Genomic DNA, 19714 nt, shown 5'->3' with positions numbered 1-19714 from the left:
GAAGGCATGTGATCCCCAAAGAAAAGCCCTCAATTAAAGTTCACCTCTACATTTTGCACAGATGAAGACCAAGCAGTATTTATGTGAGGTATGGGGAAGGAACAAATCTTCAGGCACAGTGTTAACACCATTATTAAGCACAGTGGTCTCATCTTTATGTTTTAGGCAATTTTGAGGCATCCATAGCTAGACTGCACAAGAAAAAGGGACCGGAAGCTCCTGTTGAGTTTGTAGTGAAATAATCCAAACATCATCTCTAAGAGTTGTGCTAACTTCTCAATTCTATTGCCCTTATCTTTCCCTGGATCTTATCTGTTCTGTCCATAGTGCTCAGCGACATGCAATTTAATCTGCTAAAACCTTCCCAAAAAGATGGCCTCATCACCTATACATTTTTACAACAGGAATGAGTGACAGCTAAATTTCATAAGAAAGGCTAGACAGTGATCTGGATGGGTAATGTCCAATCCTGAAGTCATTACTCCAGTTTTCCAGGCAAAATCTCAGCATCTGACTGAGACACTTATGGCCGGATTTTAAATGAACCCGCCTCCCAGTTTGCTGAACTCTTTTGAAAATCTGACTCATTATTGCCCTTAGTAGGTGGGGTTTACCACTTCCTAATTTGGGGCTAAATTGTGCCATTAAGACAGAGGCCTGCAGTCATCTCAGAGAGCTCCACAGTGTGCTAGGTAGGAAACCATCCGCAACCCATATAGTTTGCTCATCAGTGTGGAAGGAAGGCATGGCACTGTGTCCTCCCACCTTTGAGGTGATTTGAATTTCAACAGTTTCTAGAAAACAGTAACCTCGTGGTCAGGAGAGGGCCTGACATTATTGGGGCACCTCATTTCTAGAGTACCACAAACCCATAAGGTTCCCACTGTGTGTCAGGTATACTGCAACCTGGAGGCAAGCACTGTTGCTGCTTCTGCAGCTAGACCTTGGTAGGTCCCCACAACAACTCAGACACATGGCTAAGGAAAAGGTTATTTTATTAGGACTTGCAGGAAAGGGAAAAGTTTATCAGCGGCAGGTATAATAGGTCAGGGCTATACTTACCTACATGCCTCCAGCTTCCATCCAGGACATACCACACAGTCCATTGTCTACAGCCAAGCTCTAAGATACAACCTCATTTGCTCCAATCCCTCAGACAGAGACAAGCACCTACAAGATCTCTATCAAGCATTCTTAAAACTACAATACCCACCTGCTGAAGTGAAAAAAGAGATTGACAGAGCCAGACGAGTACCCAGAAGTCACCTCCTACAAGACAGGCCCAACAAAGAAAATAACAGAACACCACTAGCTGTCACCTTCAGACCCCTACTAAAACCTCTCCTGAGCATCATCAAAGATCTTCAACCTATCCTGAAAAATGATCCCTCACTCTCACTGTCTTGGGAGACAGACCTGTCCTCGCTTACAGACAACCCCCCAATCTGAAGCAAATATTCACCAGCAACTACACATCACTGAACAAAAACACTGACCCAGGAACCTATCCTTGCAACAAAGCCCAATGCCAACTCTGACCACATATCTATTCAAGTGACATCGTCATAGGACCTAATCACATCAACCATGCCATCAGGGGCTCGTTCACCTGCACATCTACCAATATGATATATGCCATCATGTGCCAGCAATGCCCCTCTGCCATGTACATTGGCCAAACCAGACAGTCTCTACGCAAAAGAATTAATGGACACAAATCTGACATCAGAAATCATAACATTCAAAAACCAGTAGGAGAACACTTTAACCTGTCTGGTCATTCAATGACAGACCTGCGGGTGGCAATTTTGCAACAAAAAAGCTTCAAAAACAGACTCCAACGAGAAACTGCTGAGCTTGAATTGCTATGCAAATTAGATACAATCAATTTAGGCTTAAATAGAGACTGGGAATGGCTGAGCCATTACAAACATTGAATCTATCTCCCCATGTAAGTACTCTCACACTTCTGATCAAACTGTCTGTACTGGGCTATCTTGATTATCACTTCAAAAGGTTTTTTTCCTCTTACTTAATTGGCCTCTCAGAGTTGGTAAGACAACTCCCACCTTTTCATGCTCTCTGTATGTGTATATATATCTCCTCAATATATGTTCCATTCTATGCATCTGAAGAAGTGGCTGTAGCCCACGAAAGCTTATGCTCAAATAAATGTGTTAGTCTCTAAGGTGCCACAAGTACTCCTGTTCTTTTTGAGGATACAGACTAACACGGTTGCTACTCTGAAATCTGCCTCCACTGCCACTGAACGCCCGATTGTGGGTTTGGCGGAGGAAGTTTTTGCTTTATTATGCCCTATGCAGGTTCTGGGGTGGCTGAGGAGGCAGTATGGGCTATTCAGCTTCCCAGGTTCTCAGAAATCTCTCTGGACTCCATGAATCCAGGAAGCTGAATAGCAGATACCACCTCCTTAGCCGCCCTGGAGCCTGCATAGGGAATGACAATAGCTCAGGTTTGTCTTCAGGAAGAGATGCTGCGGCTTTTCCCGGGTGGCTTGGAATCTGGGGAAGAGAGGTGTGGCTGCAGCTGGCTCAGGGCTCATCCAGGCAAGTGGCAGGGCTCGGGACTCCTTCGGGCAGGTGGGGAGGGTTTGTGGCTCCTTCAGGAAGGTGGGGAGGGGGACTCAGGGCTTTGACCAGCCTGTGGCTCTTCTGGCCAAAGGGGAGGCACTCAGGGCTCCTCTGGGCAGGGGGAGGGCTTGTTGCTCTGGCTGTGGGGGGACAGGGGATGTCAGGGTTCTGGCCATGGCGGGGAGGTGGGTCATGGGCAGAAGGGGCGAAGCCGGGGGCTAGTCTCCCCAAAGGGGGGCTCCACCTACCACCCATGGAAAAGTTGCAAATACCCTACGTTCAAAGGCCTAAACAGTTGCATATTTCATTCACTACTGTTTATCTGTAGTATAAGGCATATTTTGACTTTCTATGTTATTTTTCAGCCATGATATTGCAGTAGCACCTAGAAGCCAACAAGGTCAGGGCCCCATTGTACTCAACACTGTACATAGGGCACTACATGCTAGCCTTCAGGTAGGGCACCCCATGCTAGTCTTACCCAGAAGCAACAAGCAAGGCACAGTTAGCAAACAATACTTTCACATCCAGCCTATCTTCCCTCAGAGAGGCTATGACAAGCAGCAGCTTCTCCAAGAGATCCGGATCCCTTCCCAGTAAAGCTTCTGTTACCGAGTGCAAGCTGGAGGTCTGCTCTCCTTTCCAGTCAGCCCCCCACTGAGCTGGGCTCTTCTGCTTAACACCTCCCTCCAAGTCTCACACCTATTGAGCAGGGTGGTGCTGATTGACTTCAAAGTGGCTTATTGACCCTTTCGTGGCCAACATGGAGTTTGTGTACCCTATCACAAGGGTTAGTACAAATATTTAGAACAATAGTCACCATGAGTCACCACACCTCAGATCATAGCTAAAAATGACCAGATGTCACTTCTCATTTCTCTTAATCTTTATACATTTTTGCTTTTGGTTCATCATATACTATAATTTTTTCAATTTAATATATCCATATAACCTTAATGCGGGCTTGTTGCATGTTTAGGAACACTTACAAAGTTAAAAAAAAATCTTAAAACACCGTGAATTATTTCTTATTCAAACACCATTGCACCTTTGTAAAATATATTAAAAACTGCTAATTTTAGCTGCTTTTATCATCTTGTATCTTTCACACAAGAACAAGGTCCCAATCCTGCAAACACATATGCACATGCTAAAAGAAATCCCACTTACTTCAGTAGAACTACTCATAAACAACATTGTCAACTCCAAGCATTCCAAATTCATAAATCAGCCAGCCCAAAAAATCATTAGATTAGCTTAAAAATCATGAAGCTTTAAAAATAATAGATTTGGGGTTGTTTTTACTTGCTGTTTGGCTTTTGAACCTTTAGGTTATACTCAAGTCACATTTTCAAGCTTTTTCTCTACAACCATGAGGGCTAGAAAGTTACATTTTTCTTGAAATGAAAGCAGAGATTATTTCATGATCACATGACTCCATGAGCCGGAGCTTTAGGAACACCACCAAATATCCTGATACTCATGATAAAATCATGACAGCTGGCAACACTGTTAAAAATTAAGCACATGCATGTATTTTTGAAGGGCTGGCGCCATAGTTGGTTCATTTTATATATCTGGACTCACGTTTCTTAGTACCCATCACAGTCATGTAAAGCAAAGATGTCAATAGATAGTAGACCTCATATATGTCACATGTAGTCATTAGATAAAAATAGGGGATTGCAGGCATCCTAAAGGATATGCAATTCTCAACTCATCTGTATTTTAATTTTCAAAATGTTGATGTACTAGTCAAGTAGTTACAGCAAATCACAACTCTGTTTTTTGAATATTATTATGAAAGGGTCGCACACTTCGTGGTTCTGTAGGCAGAGCATTTGGCACCCACTAGGGGCACCTTGCAATCTTCCATTCATCACAGACACACACACACACACAACCTCTGTCTGCCACCCTCCCTTGCTCCTCTATTTCAGTGACTGCCCACAAGTCCATGCACCCCTTGTCTTGTGTCAGGGGCTCTGTAGGTCTTTCATGTACCCTTCCCCACACATGGTAGGGTGTCCCATTGGCCCCCTCCCCCATGCTCGGGTCTCTATATGCCCACCCCGACCCTTCCCCATTCCTTCACCCCTCCAGGGCCAAATTCTCCCTTCCCCATCTCCCCTTTCCCTACTTCCAGGTCTCTGCTGCCACATGTGTAGGAGTAGGATTTTATGTTTGTATTTTGTATAATTTAGAATAAAGGATAAAGAATAATAATATAGCATGTATTAAATGTATTGATGTATAATTTGACCATATCCTGCCAGCCATCCTTTTTGAATACCAGAAAGGAATGGCCTAAGGGGCCATGGTAGAGATGAATCAGCCAGAATCTGTGTGTGGGCTGATTTCAAGGCAGTAACAGACCTTTTAGGGTCACCACTTTGTTGTAGGTTTAACATTTTAAAATAAGTAAAAGAATGCAATGATTGTTTTTCTGTTGCATTGCAATTTGATGTTCCTGTTCAAATGTTCTGTGTAAATCAATTCTGTTCTGTGTGTGAATGAGGAATGTGTGTGTTAAGAGATAAGTGTGAAGGCCATCATCGAACTAGATGTTCTAGGGAGGAACCTAAGACAGATGCAAGGGCACCAGGAGATTGCAACACACCCCTATTGAAATGTCAGAGGAGAGCAAATTGATGACTCTAAAGATGAGACAGGCACCTATCAGTGGGGACAAGATAGCTGAGATCAAAACCAGCATGGGGTAACTCCCTGAGAGACTTAATGAAAGAACAAGATAAAGAATAAAAAGGACAATTTAAGAAAACAAGCGTTCAAACAACAATTAATTACAGCATGACGGTGCAAAACTCATTGGTCCCAATGAAGGAAAATCACTATATAAACAGGGTGCCTTACCATGAAACTTTGGGTTCGTCCTGCCAAGACTTCCTTGGAACATCGTGTCACGACCGATAGAAATTGTTCACCATCTACTAAGCAAGAAAAGCTTTGAGCAAACTTCTTATTCTTCCTGAACAAAAGGTTCTTCACTTTTAATTACAAATATAAAATCAACAGTTAACACTACAGAACTCCAGTTATTACTTTGTGGCTTCAATTTATACAAGATTAATTCATTTATATATCTACAAGCCATGCAAAGAAGCACTATACCACAAAAGAAATTTCTTTAAGATCAGAGTGCAAACCTTTTACTCATACTGGAGAGCAAGTGGTCTCACTGTGTTAATGGGATTACACATATGATTTTAGCAATAAGGTGGTCACAATCTGGCCCTTAGAGATCAAGTTATAAATAATAATAATAATAATTATTATTATTATTATTATTATTAAATTAATATATAATTATAAATCCACCCAGAAGATTCAGACTATGAAATGTTAGCTACATAATCACCCAGATTAATAGTTCATGCTTCTAATCAGTTTTCCAAATGAGCTAGTTTTGATTATGTGATTGAAATTTGATGTGATACTGAGCATAAGACTACCAAGAATAGTTACATGACATCCTACCTTTAGTTTTGACCATATGTACAAATTGTTTTGTAATTATTTTATTGGGCAACTCATAGAAACTCTCAGCTAATTTACACCAAAACTAAGGCCAGGAGAATTTTGCACAAAATACTGGCATGATTTGAGATGTTATCATAGTAACTGGCATATTGCAAGAAAGATGGCGTTTTGTAACAATGTGCGCTCTTCTGTGTCAGTAGCTCAACCCCTTTGAAGAGATTTGGATAGGATAATGTGTCATATTAACAAGGACTCAAATAAGAATGTCAAAACACTGCTTTGTATATGTTGTAAGAGTCTTTTAAAGTGATTTTTTTTAACTTTTAGTATATAACAGTAAAATCTAAAGAGAATGAAAGCACAAAACACTCAGCAAATTCTGCTGAGTTATAATATACATTTTAAGGATTATCTATAGGTAGTTCCAAGCCAACACAAACCAAATAACAAACAGTAGAAACTTGAACATGTACTACAGACTGAGTCTTCCCATAATTAATGTACCTGATATATTAGGGTCACTAAGGAATTAGGAATCCATCTGACAATTACAGCAGAGGCACAATCCACCAAAGTAATAGAGGAATAATGGAGGCAATTTGACAGAATGTGCTCAATCCAAGCTGACACAAGGTCAGGCAGAATATAACACCAGTATTATTTGAAGCACCAAACTGGCTTCTAAACATAAACATTGTATATTGTCTGAGAGTAATACAATGAACAATTTAAAACACAGCAAATTAACCAATGAAATTTATATAGTGAAACTTAAGAAAGCAGAAGGCTGCTCACAAAGAAATGAACAGGCATTTAGCCTCACTTGAGATCACTCTAAAAAAGCAGGAATATTGCATCTATCTATCCCGAACATTTAACTTGTATACAAAGCAAATTAGAAAAAGAACAGTTTGGCCATATAAAATGTGATATCTATCTTTCCACTCTATAAAAATGTGATATTCATTAAAGATGGGTTTAATATTCAAATGATCAAATTATATAAGGAATAGATATAGTTGAGGTTTCCTCTATCCATTTGTCAGTTTGTCAGCAACCGTTTGTCAGTTTATAAACCTTATGATAGGAGTGGAAATTTACCCTATATACTTTTTTTTGTTCATGGGAAAAAATTAAGCTTTCCTTTTTGAGGTTAGCATTTAAATACAGCATGAGTCCCTGTTAGTGTTGTTTGACCAAGTGGGTTTCAAAGCAAAAAATACGATAATGGATTAATCATCATTTCTTCATTACAATGCAGTATCTTGATGTGGCTGCCTGTCCCAAACCCAGATAACATGGGTAAGGTTGAGCACAAGTCTAGCCCCTACCCTTGTAAAAAAAAAAAAAAACTCACTGGTTATAGAAACGGAACCAGGCTAGCAACCCAGTAAAAAAGACAGAGAACTGAAAGAGACCGGGTTCTTCTTTATCCACCAACACTGGCACAGAAAGTATGTAAAATATATTTATTTAAATGTGGCAATTACAGAATTCTCTAACCAGAACTTCCCCACTACAAATTATATGGTTTTGTGCCACCTACTGACCAAACTTGGAAGATAAAATTAGAGGCTGTGCAGCTATATTTTAAGAATGAGACATACATGCAAAAGGTTTCCAGGCTCCATGGTTATACTATATCTATCTATATATCTACATATGCCAGTAATATTTATATTGACCCAATTCTGAAACTATTACAGGAGTGATATTCACACAAGCAAGTATCCCACTAAAGTGGTAAGGGTTGAAAAATAATGTTAATTACTGTGCGCCAGATGCTGAAGTCCTTATTTAAATCCCAACTGTTGCATTTAGCCATTGGGGGTGGGGCAGAGTTCCATCATCTCAGGAGGACCTTTAGATGGGACTGTGCCTCCCCAAGGCAGAATTCCTCCACAAGTGGCCTAGTATCTAGGGGTAGTTTGTGAGAGCACCATCCCCGAAGATGTTGCTGCCTGCTCCCCTAGATGGCCCTGACCTCTGCTTTTTCCTGCCCTTGGCACAAAGGCCACTCACAGTTGCAATACCAGCACTCAGGTAAGTGCAGGGGACTGCTCAGAAGGAGTCTCCTTGAGCATACCCCTCTTTCCCCCCTCACTCCTTTCCACTCCTCACATAGTCACATGAAAGCCAGCCACAATCTAGCCTTCAGTTTGTACTCAAGTACAACTCACTGCAGTTGTATGATATACTTTCAGTTCTACTGTTGCTGAGGTTGTAATTAGAGCTGTGCATTATACTGTGTGGGAAAAGTTCCCTGTGATGATGTGGAGTCTGTCACTGTTGGTGGAAACATACTGTATATGCAGTAGGATATGGTTAAGAGGTGTCACATAACTTATTTTCTTGTTCTTTAGAGTTTAGAATTGGGGAACACTACACTTAACCAACCTTAATTAAATTCAATTCTCTTTTAAATTCAGTTTTAGTTTATGGAATCTATGCATATTTTAAATCTCAAGAATAGTAGTGGACAGCAGAGCCAAAGGCAGGTCTTTCACTTGGGCATATTGTTACTAAGTTATCTGTTGATCAGTGATCATTCTGAATGGTGTAATTCCATGGTTGAGTAGATTCTTATTGGTCTGAAAATTGTCAGAGAAGCACTACAATTGAATGTATATGGTGTATTGCACCAGCTGCTCCTTCTGTTCCACAAGTTCAAATAATGACAAACTCTACTTAAGAATCTACACACATCTTCTAATGTGAAATGTGAAGGAAGTTCCACATCCCGTCTGGTTTTCAAGTGAATTTGATTACTTCTCTTAGCTGCCTTTTTTTTAGCTTCTGAAGATTATGTTTATTGCATGTATTAAGTTGTAACCTCCTATTTCCCCTACTGGAACCTATTTTAGTGAGTTACACACTGAAACATATGCTATTTCATTTGCCAATCCTTATGTACTGTAGATGGGTTCATAATTTGATCATTTTAATAGCCTGGCATAGACTCTGTACTACTACTCCAAAAATAAACAAAAATATGCAAAGTTAATGAATTCAAGTTCATTGACATAAGCAGAAGTATTACTTATAATCAGTCCCTGCATATTTCTAGGGTTATAACCCTATCACAGAAGACACCTTTGCTGGAATAACTTTTTTGCTACAGAAAAAAAATGGATAAAAAATGGGCATACCAAACTTCAAAAACAATTCTTTAACTTATTTAAAATATAATGACTTTTCTAGCACAATCAAAATAATTTCCATTTTTACACTGTTTACAAAACTTCCTAGTTTACTGAAACACTACTATGTTATTTTCCAGATAGTATAATTTTCCCTACCATGATTTGGATTTTGCATTTTATTTGCCTTCTGTTATGCATGCCATCTACCCATTCTCTAACTTACTTCAGTGGAATTTCTGTCCTTAGAGTCAAAGTAAAACCTAGCATCTGTTGTTACCAAATGTCTTCTAAAAACAATGATACAAATTATACATGAAGATCTCACTCCTGAATCACTCTCATGGAACATATAGCTGAGATTTCCATGTACATTATGTAACTTAGGCAAGATCTCTGTTTCTTAAATGTACAGTAACATATTTTACAATTTTTCTTTTTGGAAAGAATTGCCATCATAATTTCCCTTAATTACACCACAAAATATGTACACTCCTAAAATAATGGTGGGAATCACACAATATGTGGGTTAATCCAAAATGAAAACTTCATTTGCCTTTTTTTCCTCACTGTCTAAAATATGGGTGAGAAAAACCCTCACATCTATTCATATATTATTTTTATGTGTAGAATAATAAACGTCCCTTTAATTATTATTATTTTTGTATTGTGGTAGCACTGAAAATTTCCAGTTAGAATTGGTTGAAAAATCAGAGGGTGGGGGGAGGGGAAGGAAGGGAATTGCAAATATTTTTGCAAAAGATTATTCCTTTTTTGTTGTAAACATCAAAATTCAGAAAATTTCATACAACTTCAGCCTCAGTCATGGAATGGGTTCCAAGGTATTAAGTGCTGTACATACATTAAGAAAAAGGCAGTCCCAAGGTGCTTACAATTGTGGCTATTTGTTAACAGCCTGTTGCTGCAGAAACATTCATCCTCCAGCTTCTGGAAACTGCAGATTATAAACAGAGCAGAAATGTTAAAGCACACAAAAGGAGATGCCTGAAGAAAAGAAAAAAGCAAATAGTGAGGTTTAACTTTGTATCCATGAACTGCCACAGTGAAAGTTACAGTGGAACAGTTGAGGTGCCTGTCCACAAAACAAAATAATGGTGCATATAACTACCTACAGAATGGGGATTAAAGGGATGGTTAAAATCCATGTCCAATCAGTCAGAAGCACTGCATAAAGTTGTTACATGTGCAGGGCCTAATTCTAACACCTGGGCGGGGGCGAACGCGGGGGAGATCTTGTGTGAAGATTTATCAACATGTATATTTTAGCAAGTTAACATAGGAAAATCCCTTGGAGGATGCTGAACACTTCATAAAACCTCATAGTGTAGCTGATCATCTAGAAGAAAAAAATGAAACACTGTTTCAGAACACCTACGGACTCAAGTCTTGGCTACAGTTTCCTTTTTCCTTTCTCTCAAAATCAACAGGGAATATTAGCACATTTTCAGTGCTGTAGATTTGACTTAAATTTGACACTTAGTTGGGCTTTAATCTATTGTCAGGTAATATTTGAAATCTTGGCAACCATATATGTTCTCTAAGGAGTTTTATCACGTAAGTAGCCGCTAATCAGTCCTCAATATTACCATGAGCGTCCTACGGCCTCCAGGTTAAGGTTGATTAGAACTGACTAGCAGTGGTTACATAAGATCTCTAGACAATACAATATCCTTCTAAACAACATCATAACATCCATCTTGATTCTAATCTCCTGAATTCTATCATATGAAATTTTATCTCAAAAAGGTACTTGTTATGGGTTTTTGAAATTTCATTATGATATTACCAATTATTATTGCTATTATAATTTGTGTAGCATTATAAATATACATGGCAATTTATGAAACATGGAGTTACGCAACACTTCCTGCCTTGAAGAAGTCTAATATAAATCAAACAAAGACCCACCATAAAACACAGAGCAAGTAAGGAAAGGTATGAAGATATTATTGATGTGGACAAAAGGGAAGGAAGAATTTTGGAAAGCAATTAATTTTAAGATGGTTTCTGTAGGAGGAAAGAAAGGGTACTAAGCTTATGATATCAGGGATCAGTGTTGTGGTACCAAAAGTGCTCTTGACGTAGTATAGGCCCATTCCTGAAGTTCTTAGACAAAATTCCCACTAACTTTGGCCCATAGAAGTCTGCAAGCCTCTAGACTTACTCCACAGTAGTAACATGCTACTTTATATGAGTAGGTGGCTAAATCTGACCAATATACAGCCATTGATGCAGTGGCTGTGTCTTCTTTGTATGTATTGTAAAGCAACAAGTTCACTACTGGTGGTCAACAAGTAATACATGACAATAGTAATAGTAATAATTAATAACATTACAATTTGTCAAGCATTTTTAAATGTTTTATATGAAAAATATTTTCCCCTTTTAGTGGGAAAATACTCAGAATTCAGGAAAAGGAGAGAATTTACAATAAACTGAAAGAATAATCTTGATTTTGATTAGAAAGTCTGAAGATATACTTAAAAAATGCTTAAGATGCAGTAAGGGAAAAGGGGAGTTTATTTAAAACAAATGAATTTCTACCACATTTATCCCAGTATTTGTTTCAGACAATTTTTTACCCCTTATTTTGATATTTTATCCCTCCCTTCCCCAAAGCTCAATCTGAAAATATGTTTCTCACTAGTTATTAAATCATCTTCATGAAATCTGCCAGGGCTAAAATTTAGCCTAGGCCATTAAACTAAAAAGATCTTCTGAATGCATTTTTTCACTAAGAAGGATGGGGAAAATACAAAGAATAAACATGAATATTGAAGATTAAACTACAAACTATGGACAATAATAGAGAGAGAGAGCTGATGGCTGCCTCTCCATAATTAACTGTAATTCCATCACATTCTTAACAGGGGCATGAATAGGAAAGAAATGGTGTGTCTTCTTTAGATACTTACATGTTAGTCCTTTTATTCTTATTTCCCCCATCTACTATGCATTAAATCTTTTATTCCAAAGAATAAGTCACCTAGTGAACTTTTTTAACTGCCTTCTATGTGATATTCATGGATTTTGTATGTTCTTGAAACAAACAAACCTGGAAGGGAAATTCTGAAGGAAAAGAATTATTTGGACCTAGCACTACCAATGCCACATTCTACTCTTCAGAAATAGCAATAGCAGTATAAATATGCTCATTGTTGAAGCTCTTCCAAATACAGTATAACATAATCAAGAAATAGACGGCCCAGTCCTTTAGCACCCTCAACCCTATAAACTGAAGGTTCTGTACACTTCGAAAGAATTACTCTGAATGTTGCAGAATCAAGGATTTATGCATTGTAATTCCATGTGTTATGATATCTAACTTTTAGGCAGCTAGAAAATCACAGCATTGAGTTAGGCACCTAGTCTCCTATACATTAATGAGGAGAGATAGGTATGGTGATTTGGGTGTTCCAAATTGTGGATGATTTTATGAAAGTGTATCATGAACCTACTGGGTCATAGAAAGCTATAGGTATGTGAATCCACAATGAGTTAACGGGATAGTATTATGTCTCTTTAAGGCCAGAGACAATGATGAGTGATCATCACTCAAAAATCATCTATTCAAAATAAAACACCTTGAGACAACAGATTTGCTCAAGCTGGGAGAAAACACTTCCTTCTCTTATCTGAAGGGAGGAGGTTTTTTTGAGCATATTGGAAAGTTACCAGAAGGAGACCTGAAGAGAGCTCTGTAGAGCTCAAAAGCTTGTCTCTTTCACCAACAGAAGTTGGTCCAATAAAAGATACTACCTCACCCAACTTTTCTTTCTCTTATCCTGGGACCAATAATGGCTACAAGAACACTGCAAACAACAAAAGAAGCATGCGATCCAGCAGGAGTCTATAAAAGGATTCACAGGGGTGGGTGTGTAACTGGGTGGAGAGACATTTTGCACCAAATTAATATGATAGGAGCTGCTGCAAGGGCAGGGTAGGGAAGAGGGAGAAGGACCTTGCCTAACTGATGGAATGAATAGGAGATGATCCCGCGAGGAAAGAATGAGCTAGTTAGGTAGATTGTGTTTAGGATGTATTATTGATTTGTATGATCTGTACTCTCCTGTGCTTTATATGATTAAATATAAAGAGCATAAAGATGTTAGCCTGTACTAAGTGTATGTGTATTTACTGTTTCACAAATGCTGTTTGCCCCTGAAATCAGTGAGTCACACCCCTAGCTTGTAGTGTAGATGTAGCCTAAGGCAGCTTTTACTCTGACAGAATGGTCTAACATAGAGCTGGGTGAAGAATGGATTTTTTTTGGTTCACTAGAAAATCCAAAAAATTGGTAAAAAAAAAAAATCACATTGAATAAAAAATTAACTTTTTCAGAAGTTTTGATTAATTGAAAATTTTAAAAAAATCATTTTAGGGAAAAAGAAACATTTTGTTTGACCCAAAAGGAGATACTTTGTTTCAACTCTGAGTATTTTTAAACATTTAAAAAAAATAAATTAAAAGTAATTTTGACATGAAAAGTAGTTCAAAAATATTAAAACAAAATTTTGGTGGGGCAAATTTTTTTAGGTTTTTTGGTTTTTTTTACTGGAAAAATTTGTTGAAATCCTGATGAATTCATGAAACATTTTGGTGTTGCTGAATCTGCCTTTTTCACTGAAAAATAATTTTGAATCTTATCTTAATTATCTTAATAATTATGAAACATATTTCTCAGCTTTAGTCTAGTGTAACTGAGAATCTGGCCCAAGCTGTTCTTGATACAAGGCCTTTCAGGGTACCTCTGCATTGGCCCGGGTCAGCTGACTGGAGCTAGTGGGGCTGGAAACTGCAGTGTAGACATTTGGGATCCGGCTGGATGGACCCTGGGCTCTGAGACCCTGTGAGCCTGAATTTATTGACCAGAGGCTAAGACTCTGTGCCATGGATTTTTTATTGCAGTGTAGATGTACCCTTAGTCTGGAATTCACACCCCCTGTTGACCAGAGAAAGCCCTAATTTGTTGACCTTCTAGGAAAAGTATAAACCATAGTCATTTGTACTGGCTTTTGGTGTTGGTAAATCTAGGAGGAACAGACATGAAGTTTTAGAGGGAGTTCATTTGATTTGACATTTACCTCCATGTTGTTGTTGTGATGGTGTGTTCTAACATTTGTTCCCATGATGGGTGACTTTTAGAAATCTCAGAATAAATAGAAATGAGTAATCGGTTCTCACAAGTTTATAAAGCGTGATATGTTCAATTATCTTAAAATAATCACCTGCTGGTTCTCCTTTCCAAAGGATATGTTGTTGTGTTGTGGTGTTAAAATACTGAGCCAACTGCAAACTGATTATAGGGATTTGTCATTTGAGTATCTCTAGAATGTTTGAGCCTTAGTATCAGGTTTTACTCTCCCTGAATTTAAAATGTGTTTTAAATAGGATCAAATTCATACCTGTATCACTAACTTGAGCAGAGTCACACAAGTGATGCATTGGTGCCAATATGTGCAATGACTAGAGAAGGCAGATTCATGATGTTCTATCAATGAACATCTTTTGGTGAAAGCATTAATCCAAGCATCATTGCACAATCTATTCTTGTTAAAATGCATCTCAATGAAACACCCCAATGGGAAAATTCCTGTGGAATAATATGCACCCCTCAATTTCTGGTGTCACTGCTGGATATGAATTTAAATCTCCAGCTGGAATTCAATCAATGAGAACCAGGCACCAGATGTGTATCTCCACTATCACCCAACATATGTGCCCCGAGCTGCACAGCTGCTCTTCCATATTTGAATGACAAATATTTAAATGATAAAAATATGTAATATAGAAAATCTGGTTGGACATTCAGTGTAGTGAAGACTGAATTATATAGTCCTTCTCAATAATAAATATGTAGTATAAGCTACTGATTCTAAATACTAATATTTGTGTTTATTGGCTTTGGCTGCAAAATGCAGGTTAACATATGGACCGTATCTAGTGTCAGTCACATTGTACATCTTCCTGTTTCTAATAGCTGCTTTGGGTAATCATCACAGTAGGTTTTCCTTTATATAAGAATAAGAACAACACAGTTTCTATTTTGAAGCTGGATCATGTTAAAAATGAGTCATAATGAATAGATTTTTCTACCAGACCAGCAGGAAATTAAGAGTCATTTGGAAGGAGGCATTATAGTAACTTCAGCAGTTCCGGTGTGATATTATTCATTTTTAAATCAAGTCTCAGAATATTCCTACTGTTATGCTAAACTAAACAAAGTGTTTAATAGATTCCTGGCTTTTCTGTAATATGATCTCAAAAAACATATAAAATGCAATTTCTACAAGGCAAAATCTGTTTGTATTTTCCTTCAGACACAAATAAAACATTTGCCATATTTCTAATGGGCAGATGGTTAATTGTGTTGTGTGCAGCGCTACAACTAGTAAAATAGTAAATAGCAGTGCATTTTCTATTCACAATTTTTATGAAGCTACTGAAACCTGATAAACAAACTCTCAGCAATTGTGTGCAAATTCTCTAAGCATATCTAGGAAAACCTCTTTTTAATTGCCAAACACATGAAAACTAGAGAACAAAGATCTGATTCTCCAGTCCATTGCACCAGTTTTACACCAGTGTAAATCACCTCAATTAGTGAAGTTAAGATGGTATAAAGCAGGGATAACAGAATGAAGAATCAAACTATGTGGAGGAAGCAAGGGTCAATGTAAAACATACAGACAATATTTAGGGCAATAAGTATATAATAAAAATACACTTAGATTATAAACAAATAAAAAAATAAACAGGAAATATCAAGAATGAGAGGCAACCCTTTTAAATAAAAAATAAGTGAAAAAGCCATCACAGTGTGCTTTTAATAAGCATACCAATGCTACATTTCAAAAGGAATTGACAAAGTTATTGCACTCAGGTTCAGGATTTCTTTCTAAACAAAGAGAAAATAGGTTATTGGACAAATAGGTATTTTGTATGCCAAACAGGTATCTTTGGCAAAGTGACATTTTTGTTAATTTTATAGAATTCTTTTCTGAAAATGTGTACAAATATTGATATATGGAAGAATGAAACTAAAAATTATTTCCAGACAACTAGGATTCTGAAAGTGTTCAGAAGTTGTGCCTAATCCTGCTAATTCTTACCGATGGCAGTACTGTAACAGATTTCTGTGAATACTCTAAATGAAGCCAATGGGACCAACCACAGGAATAAGGGCTTGCTGAATCAGGTCAATTATTGTTCATTTGCAATCTGAATTCATGTGTCTGATACTGAAGCAACATAACTCCCACTGTTGTTGCACTCTAAAATCAAAGTCAGAGGTGAGGAAAATATTCTGCCTGAGACTTATAATGATTTTAATTCAACAAATTATTTCATAGGATAAATATCAAAGATAATCAGCAAATGTGTAAAATAATTACATTTATAGTCTGAATGCTGCCAAAGTTTCAGAAGAAATTAGACGTTATTAAAACACACAAAAATACTGAGCCGAATTCTGCTTTGTTACACCCAGGCAATTCCCATTGACTTCAGTGAAGCTGCACAGATTGACTGAGCAGAATGTAGCTGAATGTGTTCAAAGACTCAGACTAAATCTTCACAAAGCAAGGAATTCAGATCTGCAGCTGCTATTTAATCCTTAACTTATCCCATTTAGTCCAAGCATTGTAAACTTTTTCTAATCATTTTACTGGTGGGAAATATGTATGTTCAAGAGTGTAAATTAAAGATGTAGTGGCAGCCTTAAAGTAGGATTGCCATGTTCTGTGTTTGTCATCTCAATTTAAAATATATCTTGCCACACCCAGTCTAGATGGAATCAGAAACTTTGGTTTGGAAGAAGCAGCACAGAATGGCTAATTGCCATTCTGCAGCCAAAGAAAAGGATGTATTTTTTCCCTATTTGGAATCAGGGTAACCTCCACAGCTGCATAGCTCTGGAGTTCTACATAGCTTCCACAGGGCAATAATTAGAATGGAAAATTACTACTGAATTAGATACTTTGATCTGACCACTATACACTGTTGATGGTGCAAAGGAGCTTGCCCACTGCCAGATATCCCCAGCCAGTGTGTAGTGTGTAGACGGCATAGCTGATTTCTTTGCTACACATTTTCAGAAAATAATTCTATAAAATTAACAAAAATGTCACTTTGCTATGATTTCCTACAGTGTTCTATTTTGTGGGCATGAGCAGGCACATCTATAGCACTACTGCATTCCAGCTGTGCTAATGGGCTTTGAAGGCTATAGCCAATGGGAGTTCAATTAGAGTACACCCCAGCTGCTCTAAATTATATTGGGGTTGTCATAGAACCAGCTCCAGAATCAGGGAGCTGTAATTGGCTCTTTTGCAGCCCACCAACCCATGGCTAAAATCTGGGTCTAAATCTCTTGGCAGCTACAAAAGCATTTTCCAAATAAGCTAAAACTCACTAGTTAATACAACTCTAAAATATATTTGTATTACTATTCATGAGAAATGAATCCTAAGAAAATAGCACTGTTTGCCTTTTTCCTCAATCAAATAGCCTACACAGAACAGTTTTGGGGGGTCTAAGAAGAACATTTTTTAATTAAAAAAAGCACTTGTTCAAAAGTAGCATTTTTTTCCAAAATACAAAGAGGCACTAGTCTGCAATAAGAACAAGGCCCCTATCCTGCAAAGAGAAGCATGTGGGCAGAACCCATTGATTTCAACACACGTACATTTCCAAGATCAGGGTCTAAATGTTGTATGTTAACCCCCAAGGTAATTGTATATTACATTTGGATACCAGGTACACAAAAATGTCAATGGAGCATATCAGCCGATGTATGTTTGTTTTCAGTGTTGAATGCATTCCTAATTCAGTGAAGTCCACATTTAAATTTACTGATACCAAATCATAACAAAGTTATATAAAATGGATGTAGATCTCATAAACTGCCACATTTATTCAATAATATGATTATAGTAGCCATATTTCTGGTTACCTCAATATGAACATTGAAATAGAAAGTAAACTGAACTGCCAAAGCCAAAGTAACTTTCAGGGTTGGGGGTAGAAAACAGTAAGTTGCAGGAGATGTCCGACAACTTTATTATTGCAATGGATCACATTAATGAAGACATAAAGTTACAAACAGTTGTAATAAAAAAGGCAGTGCTAACAATGTAAAGTGGTCCATTACATGTTCAGTATGACAACTTTATTACTGCAGTGGACCAGTATTGCAAATACAAATGGGATATATATTACACGTACTGTAGCTTCTTTTGAGACAAAAGAGCACAACAGGCCAACTTATTACTGTAAGAACATATAAGACACAATAATTACTTTGAACAGCTACAAAAACAAGAAAGTGAGCCATCATAATCTGGGAATCTGGTACAACTTTTTATTTTTTTTAAAAATGAAACAGAATATTTACAACAGTAACAGGAAGGAAGGAAAACATGATTTCCTCCAATAGATTTTATTACAGACTAATGGAGGACATCTACTTCCACAAAACTACTCTAAATAGATCAAGATAATATAATAAGGTAATAAAAAATCTATTCAATTAGTAGCAAGATGGATTTAATTTAAAAATGGCTTATGTATCACAAATCTTCAGTGTTAGCAAAAATGTACAGCTATGCAAATTTCAACAACAAATGCTAATCAAATAATAATTACCTCTTTTGGTTCACTCAAGGAAAATATTCTCTAGTTTGGTGTTTTTGTCTCTGTATGGGTGTATTCATTTCAGAAAGTCATAAAGCTTAATCAAGGTTAAAAACGTCAACAAGTTACAAACTACAAATACAGAAATCAATTGGATTTCATGGCATCAAAATGTGAAACATTAGACAAACAAAGCATGGCTAGACGTGCAGTTTTTGAACAGATGGTCCCAAATGAGACTGCACAGTTGTAACTTGTGGCAGAATCTGGCCACTGTAGGAAGAGATGCTCTTAGTAGGAGAGGTGAGTTTCTCCCTGTTTTTATTATTTACTCAGTACCAATCAACCAAGAAGCTGTCTGGTGCACATCTTATAGTGAACTGTGGATTTTTGCAAAGAAAGTCTTTCTCTAGAATATTGTCTCTTCTTATAATTTACTAACAGGATTCAATCTCTGGATCATCACTTTATTCACTAGATGTGGCATCTCCTACCTCTACCAGCATTCTAATTTAGCTATGGTCTGTAGACAGGGCCGGCTCCAGGCACCAGCGCAGCAAGCAGGTGCTTGCGGCGGCCAACGGAAAGGGGTGGCACGTCTGGCTCTTTGGTGGCAATTCGGCACTAGAACGAAGTGGCGCGGTGGAGCTGCCACCGAAGTGCCGCCGATCACAGCTTCCCCCCAACCCCCGGCCGCTTGGGGCGGCAGAAACACTGGAGCCGGCCCTGTCTGTAGAGTGCAATTAACACTCAAGATAGTAGCAGACTGCAATGAGGTTCCATTAATCCAGAAAGAAAATCAGAATCAGAATACAGTCAACATCTGTG

The sequence above is a fragment of the Chrysemys picta genome, chromosome 5 (assembly GCF_011386835.1).
Source record: "Chrysemys picta bellii isolate R12L10 chromosome 5, ASM1138683v2, whole genome shotgun sequence".
Lineage (NCBI taxonomy): Eukaryota > Metazoa > Chordata > Testudines > Emydidae > Chrysemys > Chrysemys picta.
The sequence above is the reverse complement of the archived record's forward strand: the minus strand, read 5'-3'. Positions refer to the sequence as shown.